The sequence below is a fragment of the Molossus molossus genome, unplaced genomic scaffold (assembly GCF_014108415.1).
Source record: "Molossus molossus isolate mMolMol1 unplaced genomic scaffold, mMolMol1.p scaffold_m16_p_1, whole genome shotgun sequence".
Taxonomy (NCBI): Eukaryota; Metazoa; Chordata; class Mammalia; order Chiroptera; family Molossidae; genus Molossus; species Molossus molossus.
In genome coordinates, this window is record NW_023425344.1 from 214,032,492 (window position 1) to 214,057,376 (window position 24,885).

General features: G+C 42.2%; 1 pseudogene; it reads right to left on the reverse strand.

The window, feature by feature from the left end:
- Positions 1-24,885, reverse strand: part of LOC118623460 — a 54,105-nt pseudogene that overhangs the window by 18,727 nt on the left and 10,493 nt on the right.

Below are 24,885 nucleotides of genomic sequence, written 5' to 3' on the forward strand. Positions count from 1 at the left end.
CAGGCTCTCTGCTCTATAATTTTCCCTCTTTCCTGGATCTATTTTACCCCTTTGCATTCTTACTGTTGTCTTTATGTCCCCTATCACTATAAGGCAGTGGTTCTCAACCATCCTAATACTGCGACCTTTTAATACAGTTCCTCATGTTGTGATGACCCCTAATCATAAAATTATTTTCGTTGCTACTTCATAACTGTAATTTTGCTACTGTTATGAATCACCATCAGAAATATGTGTTTTCTGATGGTCTTATGTGACCCCTGTGAAAGGGTAGTTTGACCTCCAAAGGGGTCACAACCCACAGGTTGAGAACCGCTGCATAAGGGCTTATCTTTATTTTTTCACCTCTCTTTAGATGATAGAAAACTAGTGCTATTATTTATATAAATTAAGATAAAACTCATAAAATCTTTTATCTACAGCTTTCTTTTACACCGTTGGCAAATTTATAACTCTCAGAAAAAAACCCTTTTAGCTCTTACCTGCAAAAAGGTTTCAAGTTCTTCTGGAGTCGTGTTGGCATAGTTACTCAGTAAAGCTTTCTTCGCTTTCAGAAAGGAATTCTTCAACTCTTCCTGAATGTCCGTCTCCAGTGCTTGAAATATCTTCGCCCCCATCAAGCAGTAGCCCACAAGAGTATGCCAGTCAAGAGTATGCACCTAGAGGCTTGAGAGGCAACAACTCCATCAGAAAACAGAAGACCAGTGCAGGGAGAAGCACAGGGGTCAGAGTGCTTTAGTATGAAAGGCCTCCTTCCCCCAAACAGAACAACAACAAAAAACCTCTCTTTCCCATAAAAAATAGCAACCTTATATTTTAAACAAATATGCAAAATAAACAATCCCAAAATATTCATAGCAAAATGAATTTGAACTTCAATTGTATCCTAACACAAAATTGAAAATTCAGGGGGAAAAATTTTGTTTCTGGGGAATGTTAGTTAATTTAAGAACAGAGGAGGGAACTTTGTCAAATATCACTGTTGAATCACTCGTCTACGGACATGTAGAGGCAGGTGAGTCCAATACAGCTTAGTTTTGGGGAAATGATTACTGTAGGTTCAAAAATATTTACTATTAGTTTGCCCAAATCTGGATGAATTTGGATGGATTTCTACCCTGAGGTCTCTTTTTCTAATTCCCATTTCTCATTCCTGTCTGTGCTGCATGAAGAAATAAAAAATGCCTGCTGAGTAAAAAGATAACTATTACCTTGATGAAGCTTGACACGGATATTAAGACAAGGTGGCCAAATGACAGTCTCGATTCGCAGAGAAATTCTTTGAAAATATACTTGATTTTTACATAGCTCTTTCTTCAAATCAAACCTACCTCCCCACCCATCTCTGTCATCAGAAACTGTCAGATCTCAATAGTACAAGCCCTCAGCACTGTGGGATAACTTTGTTATTGCGTGATTTACAAACTAAAAAATATCCTAGTGCTTTAGAGGTGTCATACTCATAACAACTAGAAACACTTTCTCAAATAGGTACATATTCAACTCAATATACCAATTTGAGTAAATACTTTAAAACATCAAATACGTCAACATAAAGATAAATGATAGAGAGGTAGAATCTTCAAAGCACAATAAATTTAATCTGTATTCAGATAGTTCAACTTCTGTTAAAACAATACAAATAGTATTTAATTTTTTTCCACATTTGTGATAGGATTATGATGTTTGCTTGTCTGTGTTTAAAGTAAAGAATACAGTTGACCCTTGAACAACACAGGTTTGAACTGTATGGGTCCACTTATATGCGGATTAAACAAAAAATATTCCGGTACTGTCTGGCCGGTGTGGCTCAGTGGTTGAGCGTCGACCCATGCGCCAAGAGGTCGCCGGTTCGATTCCTGGTCAGGGCACATGCCCAGGTTGTGGGCCTGATCCCCAGTGCAGGGCATTCAGGAGGTGGCCAACTGATCTTCTCTCTCATTGATGTTTCTATCTCTCTCTCCCTCTGCCTTCCTCTCTCTCTAAAATCAATAAAGGGAAAAAAATAAAAATACCGGTATTGTTTTCTATTTGCAGGTGGGAGTAGGCGGATAAGGAGGGCAGACTGCATGCATTGATCTACGCCATTTTGTATCAGGGACATGAGCATCTACAGAATTCGGTATTTATGGGGTGTCCTGGAACCAATTCCCTGTGGATCCTGAGGGACAACTTACGTTTTAGGAAATCAAAAATTATATGTGGATTTCTGACAGCAGTGGGGGGTGAGGGTAGAGGTGAGGGTAGGGAGGGGGTCAGCACCCCTCCCCTTGTGTCGTTCAAGGGTCAACTGTAATATTAGATTTCAAAAAGAAAGGGACCAGAGTTAAGTCGGACCTATCACATTCATTTTTATCTTATTGTACTCTATGAATAAGGAAAAAAAAACCATTCTAAGATTCACCTTAAGAGTATGGAAAAGTGCCCTGGTCAGTTTGGCTCAGTGGTTAGAGCGTTGGCCTGCTGTCCGGAGAGACCCGGGTTCGGTTCCCGCTAAGGGCACGTACCTCAGTTGCAGTTTGTCCCCGGCCCTGGTTGTGTCATGCGGGAGGCAGCCACTCGATGTGTCCCTTTCACGTCGATGTTTCGCTCTCTCCCTCTCTCTCTCTTCCTCTCTCTCCCCCCCTGCTCTGTCAGAACAAAAAATGGGAAAATGTCTTCGGGTGAGGATAAAAAAAAAAAGAGTATGGAAAAGTAAAATACATTCAGTAATTTGTCAAGAATTTGCTATACTACGGGGAGAAAACAACCCCCAGGGAAGTTTTTACCCAAGATTAGGCCAGAGTTTATCAGACTAAGGTCCCTCTCAAACAGAACATCTGAAAGCAGTCCTACCTTTACATGAAAATTTCTCTTTATCTTGCTCCCTCATGGTGTGCTTAGACAATGCTCCTTCGGCACCTGCACGGTGACACAGCGCCCTTCTAAGTGACCTCATATCAACACCACCATTCTTTCTGGAACCTTGGGAGAGGCTAGTTCTCTACACAGTCTCCCTCCCCTCAGTTACAACGGATTGGTTTCCTGAGGCTGCTGTCACAAACTATTACAACACACATTTATAATTAGAATTCTGGAGGTCATTCGTTCAAAAGGGGTCCCACTGAGCTAAAGTCAAGGTGTTGGCAGGGCCACATTCCTCTGGAGACATTAGGGAAATATCTGTTTCCTTGCCTTTCCAATTTGTAGAGACCATCTGCCTTCCTTGGTTCATGCCTCTTCCTTCATCTTCCAAGTCAGCAGCACAGCATCTTCAAATCTCCCTCCGACGCTGACTCTCCCTATAGGACCCTGTGAATACATTGTGCCCACCCTGATAATCCTCAGTAATCTCCCTGTCTCAAGTTCAGCTGATTGGCAACCGTGATTCTTTCCTTGCCAAGTAAAATAACATATGTATTAAACAAAATAATACAATTAAAAATCTTGGCTCAACTTAAGGACTCAGTAAGTGTAAACTATTTTTAGTTCCACATAGTTTACTAGCATTGGGACCAATGAATAATAGATGGCCGCTAAATTCAAAGTATAACTGTTAATAAGTGGTGGCTATTATTAATCTTAGTGATTAATATGTTTGATATGAGTCCTGCACTTTATTCATTTTGGTATTTCTCACAATAACTTTACAGTGATGTATAGTGGTTATATATCATTACAGCTATAACATAAATAAGTATCCAATATATGTCTGCTATATGAATTCGTCAGCATTGTAGGCAAAAAGTGATATAAACCCAACTCATATTTTCTTAAACAAAAATAGGAAATTTATCAGCTCACATACCTGAAAAGTCTAAGTACAGATGACCCTGGAGCAGATGTTATCAGTACATACTTTCCCAAATATTACCTCTCTGGAGAAAAAGTCCGAGAGCTTTTATGTGGCTTTGGGAGCAGGCTATCAAGCGGGCGAGGCAGAGCGTCAAAGAGTTCACGCCCCCTGGCGCTCAGGCGGCTCAGTTGGTTGGAGCGTCTAAGTGCCACCTTTCTCAGTACGGGCCTGTTTCCCAGCATTATCCATATCTACACTGATCTCTCCTCATTGTCTCAATTCCAAAATATGCACAAGTAATTTTAAAACTACTGTGATACCTCTATTAGCAAAAATTCTACTAAGTAATTTAATTTTTAACAGTTGTTTTTTTGTTTTTGAAATATATTCCACTAAGGGTCTACATCAAAGTATTGTACTTAAACTTCACTTGGACTAGTTATTTTTGTTCTGTGTGATTATGTTAGCATTTTGATATACATTGAGGTTCATTTGTTTCTGTTTGTATTCAGTTTCAAAGGTTTTTTTAAAAAATACTTTCTGATTTATCCATTACTTATGACCAACAGAAATACCAATAAAGACATATTCCCCCCAAAAAATACTATAAGGAAAAGACTGATTTCTTTAATGTTCAAGGTACACTTGTACACCAATACAAATAGGCAAAAGACAGGAAGAGATATTCACCAAAAACTTATAAGTGGCCAGTGAATATATGAATTAATAGGACCTACCTCACTGCACTGTTCTCAGAAGAAAATAAGATGTGCAGTTATTATAGTAACTGGCCACACAGTAAGTCCTAAATAAATACTAGTGAAAATGGTGGTCATGATCATTGTTATCAGGAGTAATCTGAAAATAAAACAATGACGCACCATTTTTTTTCACATTTCAGATAAGACAAATTCTGAAATTTTTAAATAAATTATAATACATGGTGTTAGTGACAATATTAAGGAAATAACCATTCTCATATACTTTTTGTAGAAATATTAATTATCTTATTGGAGGGCAACTTAATAATATATATGAAAAACTTTAACGTTTTACAAACTCTTACCCAGCAATTGCATTTTAAGGCAATTATAGATTATGCTCAAATAAATGTGACAAGATGGATGTACAAGGGTACTTGCAGGCCAAGACACAAAAAAGAACCAGAAACAAATGAAATGTTTATCTATTTGAAAAAATTGGCTAAATAAATTATGATGCATCCAGTCTGTTTTAATTTTCTTTAGGCCCCCTGAACAGTTCAGTTATTATAAGCTCTTTTACCACCGTATTTTTAAAAAGGAAAAGAATCTTAATTATTGAATGTAAAAATAAAATTAAAGCTATAACTATTGCCAGTGATCCCCCCACCACCACCCAGACTTTCCCACCCTTGTCCCAATTAAAGACTTTCATGGATCCAGAATTGTTTCACTTCAGAATGGATGTATTTTACTTCTCCTAGGTCATAGGTCATCTACGTAAGTCTATAGACTTTCCAACTTAAACTGACCTAGAAGGAAAAGTTTGGGCAGGTTTCATCCAGGTAAGACAGAGGTAATACTGACTACAACGCCCCTGTGTATCCAGAGCTCATGGCATTTAGAGTGTCTCTCCAGATTTCTGTCCACCAGAATAGATAACTTTGTATCCCAGATCAAGGTTATTACGTCAGAAGGAACAGGGGCTGTATCTCTCTTTGTATATATTTCAGGGAAGAGATAAACCACAGAACTTATATGCATGTATGCATAACCAATGGACATGGACAACAAAGCCGGGGACGGGGCGGGAGGGATGGGGAGGGGGGTGCCAATGTGGTAAAGAAGGAGAAACATCTGTAACAAAAATAAAATTAAAAAAATAAATTAATTAAAAAAAAAAAAAAACGACTTAGGAAGAGAGGCATAGGTCAAACTAACTTTGGCTCATCTGTCTTATCCACTACTGGGAGACAAGGCTAGTAAATCAGAGTATTATTCTGCCAGGGTCCTGCTGACCTTCACAAAATTATCTTTTAATTCATGGGAATTTATTATCTTAACTCTGAATATGAGCATGTCGTGGGCTGCTGTATTTTTACAAGAAAAGAAAAAAAACATCTGTAGAGGTAAGATTTCACTTACAGACAGAATGCTATTCAGCATCTTATGCCCAACCCCCAAGTTAGATCACCACAATCAGAATGTTAAAAACTGTCACTACGCCATAAAATGGGATCCTATACCACCACTGAAAGAGATGATGTAGATCTATATTTGTTGATGTACAAATACACATCTGATAGATGTTTAAGTTAAACAAGTTGCAAACGGTTGTGTATGGTAGAGAATCTCAAAGGATACATAACAAAATATTAATATTTATCTGAAATATTCCTAAACTACTTTATTACTATTTATATAATGTCAATATGCTTAATCTGGTTGTTTTATTTTTATAATTATTGAGGAGTTTTTTTTCTAATCTTCATCGTTCTTGACTTTTATTATACCATTTCATCTCATTTTATAGAACTTTATTTCAATATCTTGTTTGTATGTGTTCTTAGCTAATTTATCCTTTTTTTTTTTTTAATGACAACTGTTAGGTTCCATTTTATCGGCTTGGAGGTAGAAAATAAGTTTGCATCTTCTTTTAAGGTTTCTCTTTCTTTCTTTCTTTCTTTCTTTCTTTCTTTCTTTCTTTCTTTCTTTCTTTCTTTCTTTCTTTCTTTCTTTCTTTCCATTGTTGAAATTATTACAGATGTCCCCCTTTGTTCCCCAATGACTCCCTCCTGCCCACTCCCACCCCCGTCTTGCCTTCTCCAGCCTAGTGTCCATGTTCTTTTAAGATTTCAGCTCAATGGTTTGTGTCTATATTTCCCTTCTCAAAGAATGCCTCTCCTTAGCAGAGACCCCTTCAGGGATAAGATCGAATGACCCTGAGATTCTTTTTTTTTTCTAAAGCATCAGACCAGAGCTAGAAACTCCTGGATGGGCAGGACAGATACCTGTCTTTACCCCACCAGATCCGACATCAGTACTCTCTGACAACCATTTTGTGCTGCCTCTTTTTATCCTTGTGATCATGATATCACTGGGTCATGGTGAGAGCTGTCCAGTCCACCCAACAGTTTCAGTTACTTTGAATCAGAAAAAAGGGACTTGTGTCTGGGTTTCTCTCCCGATGCTCTGGGAATTCTCAGGCAGATTACCCATCTCCTCCGTAGTGACTCCAAGTTCCTTTTGCCAATATATTTTCTCAAAGAAAAAAAGAATGTCAACTCTGCCTGCATAAATGCCTTGCTACATAATTAGCTTTCCTGACTCTAAAAATGACGCATTCTCTTAATAAAAAATGTATGCAATAAATGAAAGTCCAGAGGGAACTTTTTTTTAACTTTAAATCCTCTTTTATTTACAAAACTTACAAACTATAACATTTCCCCATGGATTCAATGTTTTGTGAAGGCTGATTAGATTTTCAAGAAAATTCCAGATCATTTTATTTTATTTTATTATTATTTTTTTATCCTTACCCAAGGACATTTCTGCACCTATCTTCAGATAGAATGGGAGGGAGAGAGGGATGCAGAGAGAGAGAGAGAAACATCAATGTGAGAGAGACACATCGGCCAGCTGCCACCCACATGACCCAACCAGGACCCGCAACAAACCGCAACCAAGGCACATGCACTTAGCGGAAACCGAACCCAGGACTCTCTGGTCCACAGGCCGATGCTCTAACCGCTGAGCCAAACTGGCCAGAGCTATTTTATCTCTTTAGGTGTGTCACAGACATTATACATATGTCTTTGTTGTTGAAAGTATCATGGATGTTCTTCCCTTTTCCCCTCACCATTGACATCCCGTTCCCCATTCCCACCCCTACTCCCTGCCTTCCCCACACTGTTGTCTATGTCCATTGGTTATGCATATATGCATATAAGTTCTTCAGTTTTTTATTCCTGACCCACCCCCCTTCCCTCTGAGGTTAGTCAGTCTGTTCCTACTTCCATGTCTCTGGATCTATTTTGTTCATCAGCTTATTGTGTTCATTATATTCCACAAATACGTGAGATCATGTGGTACTTGTCTTTCTCTGATTGACTTATTTAGCTTAGCATAATGTTCTCCAGGTCCCTCCATGTCATCTCAAAGGGTAAGAGATCTATCTTTCTTACAGCTACATAGTATTCCATTGTGTAAATGTATCACAGCTTTTTTTATCTGCTCTTCTACTGATGGCCACTTGGGCTGTTTCCATATCTTAGCTATTGTAAGTAGCGATGCTATGAATTAAGGGGTGCGTTTATTCTTCCTGATTGGTATTTCAGGTTTCTTAGTAGTAGGCTTCCTAATAGTGGAATCACTGGGTCAAATGGTATTTCCATTTTTAATTTTCTTGAGGAAACACTCTTGTCTGTGTCCATTGGTTATGCATATAAGTTATTTGGTTTATCTCTTCCCTCCCCCCATTCCCCTTCCCTTTGAGGTTCATCAGTCTAACAACCAATTTTATTTCTTAATCCCTTCATCTTTTTTGCCCATCCCTCCACCCTCCCTCCCATCTGGCAACCGTCAAAAAGTTCTCTATATCTATGAGTCTTTTTCTGTTCTGCTTATTCATTTTGTTTGTAGATTCAACTGTTGACAGATACATATTTATTGACATTTTGTGTTCATATTTTTTATCTTCTTTTTCTTCAAGGAGACCCTTCAACATTTCATATAATACTGGTTTGGTGGTAATGAACTCCTTTAGCTTTTTCCTATCTGGGAAACTCTTTATATGTCCATCAATTCTAAATGATAGCTTTGCAGGATAAAGTAATCTTGGTTGTAGGTCCTTACTTTCCATCACTTTGAATATTTTTTGCCACTCCCTTCTGGCCTGCAAAGTTTCTTTTGAGAAATCAGCTGACAGCCTTATGGGAGCTTTATTGTAAGTAACTAACTGATTTTCTCTCGCTGCTTTTAAGATTCTCTCTTTGTCTTTAACCTTTTGCATTTTGATAATGACGAGTCGGTCTCTTTGGGTTCATCTTGTTTGGACTCTCTGTGTTTCCTGGACTTATATGTCTGTTTCCTTCAACAAGTTAGGGAAGTTTTCTGTCATTATTTTTTCAAATAGGTTTTCAATTTCCTGCTCTCTTTCTTCTCCTTCTGGTACCCCCATGATGTGAATGTTGGTACACTTGACATTGTCCCAGAGGCTCCTTTCACTATCCTCATTTCTTTGGATTCTTTTTTCTTTTTTTCTGTTCTGATTGGGTATTTTCTGCTTCCTTATATTCCAAATTTATGGTTTGCTTTTTGGCTTCACCTATTCTACTATTGAGTCCCTGTAAATTATTCTTTATTTTAGTGCACCCTTCATTTCTGACTGTGCACCCCTTATTTCTGACTGGCCCTTTTTTATGTTCTTGAAGTCCTCACTAAGTTCACTGAGCATCCTTATAATCAGTGTTTTGAACTCTGCATTGGTTAGATTGCTTATCTCCATTTTGTTTAGTTCTTTTCCTGGAATTTTTTTCTGCTCTTTCATTTGGGACATGATTCTTTGTCTCCTCAAATTAGCTGCCTCTCTGTGTTTTTTTCAATGCATTAGGTAGAGTTACCATGATTCTTAGACTTCAGAGGGTGGCCTATTGTAGTAGGTGTCCTATAGAGTCCAGTGGCACAGCCTTCCTGATCACCTCACCTGTGCCTTTGAGGTGTACCTCTTGTGTGGACTGTACACCCTTCTGTTGTAATTGAGTCTTGATTTCTGTTGGCATATCAAAGAGAGTGATTCACTCAGGCTGATCAGCTTCAAGGACTGGCTGTGGCCACTGACCACTGACCTCTGACTACCTTGGAGGATCAGCTGTGCAGGGTCCCACCACATAGAGCAAGGCTTACTTCAGCCCTGGCCATTTTGGCTCAGTGGTTGAGCGTTGACCTGCGGACCAGAGAGTCCCGGGTTCAGTTCCCACTGGGGGCACGTACAACAACAACAATAACAACAACACAAAGATATACTTCAGTAGGGCTCTGGTACCCACTGCATCCACTCCTTGAGTGTATGTCACTTGTAGAGGTGGTTGGGTAGTGGTACTTCACCATGATCTGAAGCTGTCCTCTGAGTGTTCTGGCTCTGGGGCACGGTCAGCCACTGCCTGTGTTCTATCCAAGGCCACCAGGCATAAGCTACAAAGTGATCTGCCGATGGCTACTTCTTGTGCTGGGTTTGGAGGTGCCCAGGCAAAACCAGGTTGTGAACCAAGGCTGGCTGCTTCTAGTACCAGACCTGGGGTCTCTTAGCAAGAGGTATGAGTCTTGCTGAGACCAGATGCTGCTTGTTTGAGAGAAATTAGGAAAATCTGAAGCAGGAGCCAAGACAGACCAATCCTGTGGTAAAGCCACTAGAAACAGATTGGGTGGGGCAGGGCCTCAGGGAATCACCAGGGTGGAGCAAACAGTGTGATCCAGGATGCTGGAGTCCCAGATATGGGGGAAGATCTCACCAAAGGAACAACGGCCTCCATCAGCACATCTGTCTGGGATAAAGCTGCCCCTCTAGCTCTTGCCCCAATAACAAACAGCTCAGTTCTTCCCCATATGTCTCTGGTGCCTTTCAAGCTGCCTCCTCCATTCTGGAGCCTGCAAGGTGCAAGTCTGAGTAAGTTTGTGTGCAGGCCCTTTAAGAGGAGCTGCCTGAGGCTTCAGAGGCCTCAGCCTCCCTGAGCCTCAGTTCCCTCTGGTTTTACAGCCAGAAGTTATGGAGACTTCACTTCCTGGCACTGGAACCCTGAGCGGGGCACCTGGTGTGGGACGGGGACCTCTCACTCCTCAGGGAGGACCTTCCCAGCCAAGGTAGCCTCCTGGTTTTATCTGTCACACATGGGTGTGGTACCAGCCCCTCTGCCTCCACCCCTCCTACTAGTCTCAATGTAGCTGCTTCTTTAATTCTGTAGTTGTAGAACTTCCATTCAGCTCAATTTCAGGTGGTTCTGAATGATGGTTGTTCTGTAGTTTAGTTGTAATTTTGATGTGGTTGTGGGAGGAGGTGATACTGCGTTTACCTACGCCACCATCTTGACCGGACGTCTTACCTTCACCTTCTGTTTTGTATGATAGTCTTGCTGGATAGAGTGGTCTTAGATTCAGATCCTTGCTTTTCATTACTTTGAATACTTCATGCCATTCGCTTTTCCAGAGGGAAAATTTTGTTTTTAATTCCTTACCTGAGAATGTTTTTCTATTTATCATCAGATAGAGTAGGAGGGAGGGAGGGAGAGAGAGAAACATCGATGTGATAGAGCCACTTCGACTGGTTGCCTCCCACATAACCCGACTGGGGCCAGGGACGAACCACAACCAAGGTACGTGCCCTTGACTGGAATTGAACCTGAGACTCAGTGGTCTGCGGGCTGACGCTCTAACCACTGAGGGAAATTGCCCAGAGGAAAATTTCAAAAAATTATTATTGCCCCAGCTGGTTTTGCTCAGCGGTTAGAGCATCAGCCTGCGGTCCAAAGAGACCTGAGTTTGGTTCCTGCTAAGGGCATATACCTCGGTTGCAGTTTGTCCCCAGTCCTGGTTGGTTGTGCAGGTGGAAGCCACTCGATGTGTCCCTCTCATGTTGATGTTTCTCTCTCTCTCTCTCCCTCTCTCTCCCTCTCACTCTATCTGAACAGAAAGTGGAAAAATGTCCTTGGGTGAGGATAAAAAAAAAAATTATTATTAATTCCAACACACAGACATAAATGCTATTAGTATTTAAGTAAATTTTATTTTTGTCTTTTTATGTTTATATCTATACATTTTTAAATATATAGGGATAAAATTTGATTTACTTAACATTAACACTAAATTAATTTTATCACAATACTTAATGTACACTCACTTAACATTTATATCAGAATTTTCTAAAATAATTTGTCTTCAAAAACATGATGTTGAAGGGTTATATAACATTCCAATATGTGAATGTACCATAATTTATTTAACTGAATTCCTTTGCTTGATGTTTGAGTAGTTTCCTATTTTTCTTCATTATAAATAACTAAAGCTGAAACATTCTTGTACATAAATCTTTTTTTTTCATCTCTAAATATTTTTTAGGATGTGTTCTCATACAGGAATTTATTGGACAAGTCTATTTGTAAAACATTTAAGATTCTCCTTTGTAGGAACACATCAAAGGGTAATGTACCTTTTTATCTCCCAAAGAACAAGAATGTTACCTTAGTTTTTACTTAAAAAAAAAAATTACAGCCTAGCTTTTTACCCTGGGATAATTCACTAATAGCTAGGAATCCAGTTTTAAAGGGTATTTTTCAGTCCCAAACATACTCCTTTTAATTCTGAGAACAAAGCATACAAATTGATATTCCTTTTCATTAAGACAAAACCCTTGCAAAAAGCAGTAATCCTTGTTGTAATCTAAAGGTCAAATAGGTCAGATTGTGGTATAAACCTTCGGTAGACTTAGCCGTAAAGAGTGCGTCAGGTTCTACCTTATGTTTTGGCTGACTTCAAATGACACACGTTCCGCAGCCGTCACCTCTGCAGAGATGACATACAAGCAAGATCGTCATCGCCTGTTTTCAGTTTAGATGTGACCTGGAAGTTAGCAAAGACTTTCACGGGGGCTTTCCTTGCAGGGTGGGGAAAGGTCTCCTTCCCTGTGAACTGGTTTCCCAGGCACCATTGCTCTCTTTTTCATCGGGTCCACCTAGCTTTGTGCCCCTTGGTTTTATACATTTGCCAACTTTGGCTCATCTCCATGGGCCATAAGAGGTATTAACTCACATTTTGAGAATGATGCTTTACTTACCTACGTAGGTTTTTTAGCACAATGTTCTCTACAAACTATTTTCAAGTATGTTTTTAAGCAGTGAAAATCCTTTTCTCCCCCACAAGAAAATCTTACAAGAAACTCTAATTCATGAAAAAGATTAAAGCTGCTCTGGTTGAAACAAACCAGGGGTTTCTCCCCTCAAACTACTCATCTCTACTCCCAAGCCAAGTGCCCCCTGCCCCCGAATCATTTCAGAGACCCTGCAAGTAGAAAACCAAAGCCAACAAACAGGGCACAGGCTCTACCAATGACAATTTGGTTCATTGAAATAAGAACTGAGAGCAACCATCAAAGTACCCAAATGCGTACCTAACGCATTCTCAGGTGATTTAACTTAAAAGGGGGGGGGGGGGAGGTCTTAAAACTTCAATTTGTTCCATTAATAGACATGACGCTGGCGATGACGCCGGCAGTGTGTTTGCTTTGCATATGCTTGCACCCGTTCTGCAGAGACTTCATTTCACTGAGCACATTTATGGGCTACTCAGCAGATCTTATCCTGTTCCGAATGGTAGATAATTGTTCTGTCCTGTCCCATTGGCACGAGTAACTCCAAGGTAGCTTTATTTGGAACTCAGAGGAATGCTAAAATAAACATCTTTGTTTTACACTCCTGAGAGTCTAGAATTTAGATAGAGGTAGGTTATCCCAAAAGGCAACACAGTATTTACCCAGGACCCAGCCACTTATGGGGTCCCCCGCCTTATTCCATGCTTCTGGGAAGAAAAGGTAATGCAGCAGGTTCCTCTAGTTCTGACCTTAATTTATCCTAATCTTGCAGAAACTTAGGCACCATATTATGGTACATGATGGTCTTGTTTTTAATAAATATTTATAATAAACCATATTGACTGTAATTATTAACACGGTATATACAGTTTTAATTCAATTATGCTTCAGAACTTAAGACCAAACCACAAGATACGGGAGCAGAGTCTAATATATAAATTAAGTCGATTATCTCACAAACTGTGATGCTCTGGGATTGTTCCGGGGGCACCTGGATAGACAGTGGCACTCTCTTCTTCATGGTCTTTTTGTTATTTCGGAGGATGTCAAAGCTGTGATCACCCTTAATGTGCATATAATAACTGAAGAACATGGAAACTATTGAGTCCTATGATTCAGACCTCTGCCCTTTCCAGACAACACATGTGTAGTTGTCGTGTTTGGATCACTTTGTTTACCCAGCTGCGTTTTTTATTAGCTAATCCTTTGCTGCTGTGAACATGTCCCAGCAGCATATAGAAATAAGCGGTTCATAATATGCTCCGAGCCAGACTTTCTTGGAATTCATCTTATTTGTGAGATGTTAGCAATCCCAAGGTAGTTGAGATCCAGCGTTTCCTAGTAACAAAAAATGGTAGCAGTGCAAAATTTTCTCTTTGCTCCTCTTTTCTCCCAAGCAAACAAAGTGTGTTTGTTTCGTATTCTAGGTCTCCAAATAACTATCCAGAAAACTTCATTTATCTCGGTGCTCTGTAACTCTTATTGTTTTCGGTTGTCATCTGTTCTTGCTCTAATTTTTATTGTCTCGTTCAGTTTTGGGAAATTAGTTCTCAGTTATTAGCCTAGTAAACTTAAATGATAGCTTTTGGCTGCAAGAGGCGCAGCATCTGTGGGAAGTCTACAAAGATTATGACATCATCTTACCACCCAGCAGAGCTGGAGGAGTGACAAGATCTCCCAAGAAAACCTAGCACTGTCGTGCCAGGAGCGGAATGGCACTTTCCAGAACAGCCGGCGTGTCCTGGGCTCCACTGTATCCACCAGATCAGCCCGACCACGTCCTGCTTACATGGCAACCAGCATCGGTGTCCTGTCTGTGAGACACACACCTCCCAGTGACTCCTACCTCACGTTTTTGTTCCTACCAAAGGACAAAATATTCAAGTATATCTATATCGTGAGAAACAAAACTCTGAAGAGTGTGCCTCTTCAAGTCAAATGATCACTTCACAGAGAAAACTGAAGACACCTGACAGGATGGCACTCTAACCAGATGAGGGGCCCCATATAGCAAACGGAAGCTCAAGGACCCCAAAATGTGGCCATTTTGACTTCAGAACCTTCTCTCTCTCTTCCCTCCCTCCGGACACCCAGCATCATCTGATCAATGGGCTCGGTCACTTACTAAACAAAGCTGGGATGAAATTGACACAAGGCAGTTTTCCTTGACGTTCTTCTAGGATTCTTTCATCTGGGGTGTCATTGTGACGGAAGGTTGCAGTTTGTCCTGGGTCAGCTTTCCAACACATTTATTCCCTTAATAGGAAACTTTCTGTAATAAAAAAATGCAGGTGCAAAGGAAAAGAGTCTTTTTTACATATGAGCTCCTTTCCCCCTTTTTTAAGACAATATACTACATGCCAACCTGCAAGCGAAGCGATGAAAGCCTCAATTTTCCTCTTTGAAAGCTCAGTTGCTGAGGGTGGCATTGGCAAGAATCGATCTTATTTCCCATACATACCCCGCCAGGATTCCTCTCAACAGCTAGTAACATCTGGTATCCCTCTCGGGTCTAGTTAAGGTCCGTAATTATTTCTTTACCGTGTTAATGATTACAAACATCTCTTTTCCTCTACCCTGCTTCACCTAGATTTTTCTTTCTTTACTGTTGACACACCACTGTAAGAAAAATAAATAAGGCAATTCCCAATTCCGTGGTCGAGATCGCTGCCTCACAGAATGATAATCATCAACAGGAAGAACGGTGCAGAAGTAATGGTCTAACCAAGGGATTCTAATACCAAATGTATGATCATTATTTTTCTTAGAAACCATCAATCCCTTGTTCTGTCTTCACTATTCCATGTGGACCCAAGACATCTTTCCCTAGGGTCATATTTGGTTTTAATATTGTGGGGGAATAATTTTTGACAATGTCAGTAACTTGGAAAAAGACCACCCACTTATAAGTTGCTTTACTTCCCCTTTTTATCTATTGGCAGGGAAACTAAATTTTCAAACCAACATCCCACTTAGGCCTAGGAAGATATTTAGCTATAAATGCATCATCAACGTCTAACTCCTGAGTGTATAAAAGTTCCTTTAACCTACTGGACACATTCGAGCTGGAGCAGGAAAGATACTCCTGGTCCATGAATCGCCTGGGGAATCACCAATAGCCTTTTTACTACGCTGTAAGAGAACTCTGAATTCAACTCTAAGGTGAAAGGAAGTATGCTAGAAGATGATATTTACATGCAGGTGTCTTTAGCCATAAGAGTAATGAAATACAAATTTAGGGTAGACAAAAATCTGAACTCTCACTGTGCCTGAGATTGGAGTTTGTAGGATCCTGCCTGACATCAGTGGATCCTTCTTTCGTAATGACCTAGTGAGCCCGGATATCCCGGTGCATTCCCCTTGAAGAGTGGTCTGACAGCCGTTCCCTCCGGTGTGCTGTGACTCTCCCCTTCTCATGACCTATACTTAGATTGGGACAAGAGCCTAGCATGATTAAAGAGCTATAATCCTGTCTCCTCTCTGCTAGAATGTAAGTGCTTTGAGGGCAGGGTCCTCCTTTGTACATGGTACCCTGCCCAGTGCCCGGAACAGAGCCTGGCACACCGCAGGAGTTTAGTATCTGTGGACTGAACGGATGAGGGGAGGCTTCAGGACAACGGGTCATCAAGGGCTTCTCTGTGTGGAGCCATCTGTAAGTGTGGGGAGAGCTATGAGAAAGAGCAGATTATAAGTGGGTCAGAGTGAATGGAACAGACTTAGCAGAGGGGACAACACTTGACCTTGACCTTGAAGGTAGAGTGAGATTTCAGTAAGTGGAAGGCTCTCCACAGAGTGGGAGTGGGGTCAGGGATAAGAGCCAGGGCCAGGAGTAGAAGGGGACCTGCAGGAAGACCCCTCTGTCTGTATCTTCTTCACAACCTGCTGTGACCCGTGGCTGTTTGGATCCCGGTGCACCGCCTGTGGCCTGCCCCCTGGGTGTGCCACGCAGCCGGCCCTGTTCTGGCCACTTCCCTGGACCCCTTCTGGGAAGCCAGGTCCATTCCCTTTGCAATTCCGTCTCGCAGGTGGGCAGAGAGGACCAAGCACGGCCCCCAGCCCGGCAGCCCCCCTCCAGCAATCTCCCCTGCATGTCTACCCTTCGGGCTCTTCAGTACCTTCTGTCTCTTTCCTCCCTGCAGGCACCCAGCATCAGAGCCGTGGGCGCAACGTTTTGTGAAAGAAAGAAAAGGCTTCTAGTGCCTGCGCTTTCCTCCCCCGGGGGGCTTCCTAGGGCCCAGTTATCTTGGCTTATCCAGGAGAAGGAAAAGTTCAAGGGAGAAACATCAATAAGTATTTCAATAAATTAAACTTCCTCCATTTCTGCCAGTGGGTATAGGACCTCTCGGTGCGTTTCTAAAGCAAGGCATAAATAAATAAATAAGTAAATAAATAAATAAATAAATGCAAAAGCTGTCAAAATACAAAGAGTTGGAAAGCATCCCCAAACGCTGAGTTCAGGCCCAATCGGTGTCCTGCGGGGGACTCAGGATCTAACAGAAAACACTGCAGCCCAGACCTTTCTTGTCCATGACCTTGTTAATTAAGTACGACAGACAGGGGCTGGTCTGGAGTGGGACTCCATGTGACTAAGATCATTGAATTGAGGAAAATGCAAACTGAACTGAAGCAGAGATTTGATTTCCTGCGTGAGTTGTCCAAAGAGAGTGACGATGCGCCTGTTTGAGAGATGAGATTAAATAACTCAGAAAATTAAGTGACACAAGGAAGATCAACACCACCTTCTCCCTGCAGCCTGCTGTTGACTCTCCAGAGACTTCCAGGGCCCCAGAAACGAGTGAACTGTGCGTGCGGTGCGACGGTGCCAAGTTGAAGTAAAGAAAGATTGCCGACAGATGGTAATTAAAGGATTTCAGAGCCAAAGTATAAATAATTCTTCTTTACTGAAGTCGATGCATGCTTCCCTCCTGGTACTCGCTTCCGACCACAGCCCGGGGAAGCTGCCACCACTGTTTTTAGGAGAAACCACAATTAGCTGAAGTGCTTGGAGAGTAGAAGATCGTGGTTACCTCGCATTAGCTAGAGAATGCCATCTATATAGTAACTGTATATAAAAGTTGAGACTGCGTTATAACATCACTAGATGCAGTAGCCTATTTTCCTGCCTCAGTAAGCAGAGCAGAGTTAATCAAATTGAATTCTTTTTTCAATTATAAGGAGTATTAAATAATATGCATATTATATGATATGTTTTAACCTCCCTTTAACTCCCCCATATAAGCCCCTGACAGTGGACTTTTATAAAGCTCCATAGGAAAGAAGTTTGCAGGGAAAACAGAATTTGCCTGATGTCTTCTGTGCTGGCATGAAAGTGCCCGCCTACGTCTATGAGCAAGTCAGGGCCTGTGACGCATCCCTGATACTCGGAGCTAGTTGCTATGGTTCTAGGATTTATGGTCCATGTGACTGGTTGCTTTCTAGGCCCCTCCTCCACTAATGTCTCAGAACCAACAGTAGCAAAGATGTCAGCTTAACAGAATAGTGCCAAGAGAGGGGGCGTCCAGAAAGCTACGACTGAACACTCACGTTGCATTTTTCTCACTGGCTTACAGCCTGTTTTTCTCTTTCTTTCTTTATTTTATCTTTTAGAGAGAGAGAGAATCAATGAGATAGAACAACGATCCGCTGCCTCCTGCACGCCCCCCACTAGGGATTTGGCCCACAACCTGGGCATGTGCCCTGACTGGGAATCGAACCGGTGGCCTCTTGGTGCATGGGTCCACACTTAGCCACTGAGCCACACCGGCGGGCTACAGCCTGGTTTTTATCATGCTTGTTGTAGTTGTTAACAGCACCAAAGTGAGTCAGTAGATTGACACCTGACCTGGGTAGAGCTAAGATGACAGGGAGTCTGTTTATTCTATTTTAAAATGACGCAGGCTCTGTTTACTGTCTCTGGCTATGTTGCTTAGAAACCTCATAATTCTGACTTGATTCCAAGTTACCAAAGGAACATTTGGAAAACTACGAAAGATATAACTTAAAACTATTGCTTTTGGGTTGTTACTCCGTATATCATAAAGGAGAAAACATTTTCTTCTTTCCCCAAGTTCCTGCCTCCTGCGATAAAAGAGACACTTTCACTAAATCGGTAGTTGTTGGGAAGAAGCCTTTCACCTTTCTTTCCTCCATTCGCTCTCTTTGGGGACGAAGAGTGACTGGAACCAGTGAGCAGACCTGCCCCCTATCAGCAAGGGGCAATGTGTCAGCAGCCACTGCCGCATGTGGCCTCGCTCTTTCTCTCCGGCCTCCTCTCTCTAGAGGGCGATCCTGTCCCTGCAGCTGCCTCTGCGCGCCTCCCGCTCTGTGAGCCTCTGGGAAGCGCCTGTCCCTGCAGGTACAGGCCAATCAGTGCTTGGCCAGCTGCGTGGCAGGACTGGGTTGGCAAATGCAATGCAAGGCACAAGGACTAAGAAAGGTCTCTGGACCCTGGTCTAAGCTAATTCTCCAGTCCAGCTTTCCCAGTAAACAGGTGTTACTTTGGTTTCTTATTCCTACATCTATTTCTCAGTCTGCCCAGAAAATGAGAGGAGAGGTGATTCAGTCAAGCCCCAACAGATCGGCAGAATAAAATCGCAGAATGGGAGCATCTTTATACCTGGAAGGAGTCTTAGAGATCATGCAGAATAATTCCCTTGTGTTCTGTGAGCAGATTAAAACCTGGAGGCATTAGCTACTTGCCTGAAGTTCCTTGGGTAGTTGGTGACCAAGAAGAGAGGAGAAATGGGCTCTCTGGACTTTGGATTCGGTGATCTTTCCTTTACTCATGTTCTTCAGGGCCAACCTTGGTCATAGGCACTTGAAATCTTTGTATCTGTCTCCTGTCATCTTATTGAGTGGGCTTCAACATCCAAAGATGCTCCTTTAAAAGTCAGGTCTCACCCTGGCCGGTTTGGCTCAGCAGTAAGAGCATCGGCACTCAGATCAATGAGTTGTGGGTTTGATTCTGATCAAGGGCACGTACCTCAGTTGCGGTTCTATCCCTGGCCCTGGTCAGGGTCGTGCGGGAGGCAACCAGTTGATGTGTCTCTCTCACATCGATGTTTCTCTCTCTCTCTCCTTCCCTCCCACTCTATCTGAAGATAAATGGAGGAAAGAAATCCTCGGGTGAGGATTTAAAAAAAAAAATCAGGTCTCTCATCTGCAAGGAGCCTTCGCCACTGCCACATGTGAGCGACCACTCTGAGAGCCGCGCCTGTTACTAGTCTTCCTGTGGTGATCACGTCCGACGGTGTACACATGGTGAGTTACTGTGCTGTACACCTGAAACTAAAATAACATTGTATGTCAGCTATAAAAATAATTTTTAGAAAACAACCACGCACAAAGCATTATTAATGGTTGGAGTTTCTCTACCACCAAAATCACTAATTTAAATACTTTAATTTTCTTCTAATCCTCCTGCCCATTCTTCCTGCCTGCTCCTTAAATCACTACCACGAAGGCTGTTTTCCAACCACTCTGAGACCTCCTTCACATTGACTATTTTCTTCTCATCCCCCAACCCCAACTTGTTTTCACTTTCTCAATATCAAACTTAGATCTCAGGGACCCTCCTTTTAATCACTCTTCTTATTCCCCTAATCCTACTGACTCCTTGCATTCATCAGACCCTCACAAAACCACCTTAGATGAATCTAACGATTCAGCTTCCCCGGTCCTCGGCACGGCCGATGAATGCTGCTGATGAAAGTGTGCAGCCAGGACAATCTGCCTCTGTGATTGGAGGTCTCCACCTCCTCCGTGATGGCAGTGTTGCCGAGCAACCCTACATGTCTCTGGCCATCTCTCTCAGATCCTCTGAAATGACCATTTCCAAACCTGCCCTTGCTCCTCAGACCTCTGAATCCCCTTCTCTCTCAATACACACAAGATTCTTCCTTGTGTAGATAAAATAGGAATTGCCAGGTGAGAACTCCTCAGCTCTGCGCGATCAAACTCGTCCTCTTCTCTTCCCGTCACAGCGGAGAAGCCATCCCTTCTACCCAACGTCAATCCCTGCACCGAGTTCGGGACCCTCTCTCTCGCCTCCTGAAAACCCCAGGCCAGGGTTTGTCTCCTGGTGCCCCACAGTGCACATGGGATTCTTGAACTCTCCACACACCTGTCAGACTTACCTTTGCTATGACTAAGGATCCTCACTGTCATGATAGAGCCTGTGGACAGAAGATCAAGGGATACTGGTCCAGCAACATGGCATATCGTAGCATTTTAAGGTGTGCCGTCCCACTCATATAAAGCTGCTCCCTCTGTAATAGATTATTTAGATGAGCCCTGAAATATGCTAGAGTCTATCATCTTCAAAACAAACAAACAAACATATAAACCAGCTCCCTCCATTCCACCTGAAGCCTCTATCACCCTATCTTCTAAAAGAAGATGTACACACTTTCCACCTTTGTTTCTTCACCTCCCTACACCCCTTAACTTCCATCTGTGTTTCTCTCCATCTGACCCTTGCTAAGTTCACCAGTGAATGTTCCCTTTCTCTCCTCCTCCTCTTGGTCTGTCAGCAGCATGCATCCCAGCAGAACATCCCTTCATCCTGAAACACAAAGATGACGTTGTCCTCTCCTCATTCTCTCCGTAATCCGCCACCCACCTCTCCGTGTTTCACGATTGTCGTGGCGTGGTGACTGCCTCCTCCGTCTTTACTTTGACAGCTAAACCACGCTGTCCAGGTAGTTGAGGCTCAGGTTTCAGGCTCACGGCCAATGAGCAATAGAGAACTCGACTTCACGCTCATCATTTGTGTGGGTTGTGTGTGCTTCCGGTCAGTCAGCAGAATCCATTCGGAGGCTTACCCAGTTTCAGTTCAGAGATAAGCATTTGACCCAGTTCTAGACAATGAAAGCAGAGCTTGTAACAGGGAATACAAAGGAAAACGCCTCCTCCGTCTCTGAGAAAATAACAGACCTGCTTTCCCTTCTCACTGTGGAAAAGGAAACATTTTAGCCCTGGAAACTGTAGACAGCCACCGGTCACTACGTAAAGGAGTCCGCCTTAGGAGGAAGCTAACCCCACATAAGGCAGTGCCCGGAGAGGGAAAGACATTGAGAACTTGAAGGGATGATTCCACTGCCAGATCTAATCAACCCTGAAGCCCACCTTGTCATGGGCGTTCCCATTTCACAGCCTTTTTACTGTAGGAGCCAGTCTGGGTTGGCCTCACTATTTGGCCTTTAATGTTTAAATTTCCTCTGGCGTCTGTTCATATTTCTAGTTCCAGTTTTTACCCATCCCCATGGCTCCAGTAACAATGAAAATTGTATCTCTAGACCAGACCTCTTCTCTAATGGTTAGACAGATATATTTAACTGCCGACTAAGAATCTCCCGCTGGATAGCTCACGGGAACTTGATCTCATCAAGTCCAAACCTAGTTATTGCCCCCCACCCCCACCCCGCAGGCATCCTCAGCTCTATTCTCCTTCAGCAATCCCTGGCTTAATAAATGCACCAAGCCTGAAACTTTGAGTCACCTATATTTCTTCCTTCTACCTTATCCCTCATGTTTAATCAATTATCACATCCTGCCCATTCTACCTCCTAAGTGACTAATCCAGCAATTTCCCTCCATCTTTACTGTCTCTGCCTTAGTCCAAACCTCCAACAGCTTTCCCCAGAATATGCAATAGCCTCTCCTATCTGGTCTCCCCGCCTCTGCTCTAATGCGTTTCCCACTTTGCAACCTGAAGGGATTTCCTAACATGGAAATTTGATCATGATGTTCTCTGCTTAAACTCTTAGAAAGCTCAAAATCATTATAGTTAACATCATCAGCTTGCATTAATTCTGTCTCCAAACAATAATCACAATAATAATAACAATCGCTTTTTATTTTATTTATTTGGTTCATTTATCAAACTTCTAAATTCTTTTTTTAAGTTGTATCTTTTTTTTTATCTTTATTTTATTTTTATAATTTTAACTTATCTTTATTATTGAATGTATTACAGATGTTCCTCCTTTTTCACCTGTTGACCCCCTCCTGCCCGCTCCCGCCCCCCTCCTGCCTGTCCCCACACTGTTGTCTGTGTCCACTGGTTATGTGTATAAGTTCTTTGGTTTATTTCTTTCCACCCTACACGCCCCTTCTCTTTGAGGTTTGTCAGTCTAACAACCAATTTGCACTTCTTAATTCTTTGTAATATTTCTATCCCCTTCCCCAGAACACTATGGGGAGGCTACTCATTTACAAGAGAGGAAACTGAGGTTGAGAGAGGAGATTTAACAGCTTTCCCAGGATCACCCCACTGGAAATAGAAGACTTGGGATTTGGGTCCAGGTTTGCTCAGTTCCAGAGACTGAGTTCTTTTTTTAATCCTCACCCAAGGACATTTTTTTTTATTTTCCATTTTTGTTCAGATAGAATGGAGGGTGGGGAGGGGGGGTAGAGAGAGAAACATCGATGTGAAAGGGACACATCGAGTGGCTGCCTCCCACCCGACCCCAACCAGGGCTGGGGACGAATCACAACCGAGGTACGTGCCCTTGACCGGAATGGAACCCGCGACTCATTGGTCCACAGCCCGACAAGAGAGACTGAGTTCTTTCTTTCTTTATTTTTTTCAAGTAATGTTATGTACAGTATTGCCAGTATGTGTGCAATGGTAAACATAGAACTACAAATACACAATGTAATTAACAGTAGAAAACAAAATTGTTACAGGTAAAGGGGAGGAGATGGAAACTTCCCCTGCTGCTAGAATAAACATAGTAAAAGCCCATACAAATCACCCACTCTGGACACTTGCCTTACATTCTTTCCATACATTTCTACATTTTTTCCCAATTAAACAAAGAAAGTACAGATAACTCTGTAACAACAGCACACTGCTTCCCTAATAGCTATTTGCCTTTCCAGTCAAATTCACTTTATGTTAGGATTTTTAAAAAGTCAAGATGAGCAATTATTAGTATCCTGGTTCCAAATTCTCTACTTCGCCTTTCACCAAATCTGCTAATTTTTGCAAGTTGGCTGCACATGAAAAGGATAGATGTAGCAAGCAGCGATTTTAAAAAAGTAACAGAAAATCACCCTTTAAATAGTTTTCCAAAATCAGAGACCAAGTTCTTAACTGGCACTTAGTATGACTGTAAGCTCCTCCTGCATGATTTGATCCCTCCTCAGCATCTGGCTTCTCTAGGTTAACAGCCCAGCTGCACCGTCCTCTTCCTGTTCTTCAAATATGGGGCCCGTCCTCGCCATTCCCCTCAGTCTGGAACACTCCGTCTCCCTGCTCCCGGGTCAGGTCAGGCATCAGGACTTGCTGCGGTGGTGCCTCATGGATAACCCGAGGGCCAGGTGCTCCGTGCCCTGACCTGGGCGCCAGCAGCCTCTGTTTCATTCTTCGGGGCCAGGAAGGAGCACATGCAGTACTCGGGCATGCTGCAGAGAAGGCTAGCTAGGTCCACTTACTGGATTTCCTGGGTCTGATCTTTCTCACAGCTATTTGGGCCATCTGTCTTCGAGACAGCTTGGCACTTCGGGGCCAGTGGACACAGTCTGAACTGCAGGAGTGTGTGTTTGACAGACCACACAGGGCAACACTGGAGGTTGAAGCTGACAAACCTGGACCACAGCTCGCTGCAGAGGCTGGTGCGGGTGTCCGAGTCGGCTCTGCGTCTGACGGCAGAGGAAATTTGCAGAGAGCCCCCATGGTTACCCACGTTTCCAGAATGGTTATCCACACCTCCTGCCCGTGGAAGCCGAGCTGAGCACTTGGAGAGACTCATACCTCGGAGAGATCTGTAATTACCCACAACTTTCTGGACCAGAGCCTCCATTACTACTCAAACTCAGCAGGAAGCATTTTCTTGAAGAACCAGAGAAAGAAGACCTAAATATCACTAAGTGATATCAAACAGAAAATCGATACCCGTCCAACAAAAAAAACAGAAGCAAATGCCATTAACATCTACAGTGAAGAAACAAAAGGCAGCTGAATTAAAATTTATGAGTCACCAGAGAAGTGAAGGATGTAGTGTTCCTTATCACATTTATGTTGCTTCTTAAGAAACAATGTTTGAAATGAAAAAAAAAAGTGGATATTCAGGATCAAATCATGTATATTATAGGATATTATGTCAATTCTTCTATCAGGTATTTACTTTTAATGAAATATTGATACATTTTAATGAAATAGTGATACATTTTAATTTATTTTAAAATATCTTTGGTGAGGAAAATGTCACAGAATACATTTATATGACACATTTGAAAAATTCTATAAACATTCATAGGTATGAGAT